The following is a 2,166-nucleotide window of genomic DNA, read 5'->3' as shown; positions in this document are numbered from 1 at the left end:
TGATTGTAGTTCATTCTCAAAATCCTTCTCATCTAGTAAATATTGAAGAGATTTTAAAGCTTTGTATACTAACGGCCTTTGTTCCTTATCATTTATTTTGTTTAAATTAGCTCTCCAACATCTGTCGACATGCCAATAACAAAAAAGACGATGTTTTACAGGTCCCATTACTTTTTCCCAGGCATTATAAAACGACAGCGCTAGATCGCTCTTAAAAGTTTTAGTGTTCAGGATAGAAAATTTTTCTTTTATTTTAGTAAAAAATATTTCATAAATAAATGAATCTTTTGTATTTGAATACATAAACGCTACTGGCAGCCCTTCCCCAAATTCATCTATTACCATAATTGTCGTCATTTCAAAGTCATACCATTTAATCCATGAGTTCCATCTATTGTAATAATATTACCCCCAAAATTATTAAAAAGCTCGATCTGAGCATCTGTCATTAATATGATACAAAAATCTTGTTTTTTTAGTTTACTTTCTTTGCAATCTTCATCCTGAGCTTTATAGAACAACACAGGATTTGCTTCCATCTTAGAACATTCCAGTACGAATAGTTTTACACTAGTGGCATCATCTTTGTGTCGACAACCCTCAGTTATGTTGAGGTTATAAGATGCTTTTATGTTGTGTATGTCCTTTTTCACAAGCAGATCAATTCTTCTGATACCACTTTCCGAACCAAGTTCAGTTCTTGAAGAATTTAATATGCTAAAACCAAGAAAAAAGTTGTAACATTTGGGATAATAAATAACTAATAATTATTACAGAAATACTTCAATAGAACTTTGTATAATAAAATTTTCCAAGAGCTGAAAAAGTATAAAGTATTTAAAATAAATAAATGAGATTGAAAAAAGCAGAATAAACAAAATATTATTTCTTTTCAATAGTTTCAACATTAAAAATAGCTATTTTTAAAGCCAAAGCGAATTCAGCCGAACTAGTCTACGCTTCAGGCAATACCAAATCATGAATATTTGGCCAAATCCAAATCACTGCTTTGGCATATGCCTATTCAACATGTTTATATTAATTTTAAAATTTAGGTACTTACTTAGAAACTGACACACCCAAAATTATTTTGGAAGCTATACTTTCTCGGTCCACTTTATGCAATCGAACATGTTGCACCGCAGTGTCATGTCCATAATGTTCATAATAGTACTTCACATTACATTTACCAGTAATAATATTTTGCTTAACTCTTATCTGACTGGTACAAAACATATTTAGTTTGCAAGAACCTTGGCTTTTGATACTTCTTTTTCTTAAGGCATCGGGAAGTACTGAAGATTTGCCTATAAAAAAAACATAATTTAAAATAAGAATCTTGTATCTAACTATAAATGAAATGAATACAGATGTACAGTCTTAATGGATTCGTTTGTTTGTCAATCTGCATCCTTCATTGTCTAAAATACTACATACTGATGTAAAACCTCATATATTTCATCAATAAAAACAAATTAATGAAAGGATTAACAGACAAACAGATCCATGGGACCTTAGCTTTATTGATACACTTACCTGATCGGTTACAGTAAAAGTATGAAATTTCAAAATTTTCTTGGTTTCTTTGTTTCGATTTCAAATAATAGTTTGTATTAGAACGCTTTTCTTCCATTTTATACCAATCAAGAAATTCTACAAATTTATGTAATATGTTAGAGGAATAGATAAAAAATATTTAATTTTTACTGGAAGGAATTATAAAATAAAAAATTACCATCATAAGATGTAAATTCGATTTGTTCCACAGATGTCTTAATTATATTATGGACCTCTCCGAGATGCTCTCTTAGATTGCAATTGTTAATAAATGAACTATTGCAATTTAGTTCTTGGCAAACAAAACTTTTGTATTTACTTGCTTCCCCATTATACTTATTATTGAACTTGAACCTTTATGGACTTTCCTTCTATGGCGATTCAAGTTGCTCTGTGTTGAAAATTATTTCTCACAATTAGAACAAATTACCGGCATGATGGTGACCTGCGGATAATTTCAACAAGTTCTAGATTTACAAAATAGGAGAGTTTATTTAACGTAGATAAACTTACCCTATTAACTTTATCCTTTCTAAAAATTTTTATAAAAAAAACTAGGTACTCTAAAACTGAAATATAACTAGGAATAATCCGAATAATAGTAATGAA

The 2,166-nt window shown here is 29.5% G+C and overlaps 1 long non-coding RNA gene across 1 annotated transcript; it reads right to left on the bottom strand.

Moving 5' to 3' along the window:
- Nucleotides 1–1,049: 1,049 nt before the first annotated feature.
- LOC140449589 (uncharacterized) lies at nt 1,050–1,851 on the bottom strand. Its single transcript, XR_011951836.1, has 3 exons — nt 1,736–1,851; nt 1,537–1,653; nt 1,050–1,307 (listed from the first exon to the last, which is right to left on the bottom strand). It is a non-coding gene; the product is annotated as an uncharacterized lncRNA (long non-coding RNA).
- Nucleotides 1,852–2,166: the final 315 nt, after the last annotated feature.

The sequence above is a fragment of the Diabrotica undecimpunctata genome, chromosome 9 (assembly GCF_040954645.1).
Source record: "Diabrotica undecimpunctata isolate CICGRU chromosome 9, icDiaUnde3, whole genome shotgun sequence".
NCBI classification, from domain to species: Eukaryota; Metazoa; Arthropoda; class Insecta; order Coleoptera; family Chrysomelidae; genus Diabrotica; species Diabrotica undecimpunctata.
The sequence above is the reverse complement of the archived record's forward strand: the minus strand, read 5'-3'. Positions and strand labels throughout refer to the sequence as shown.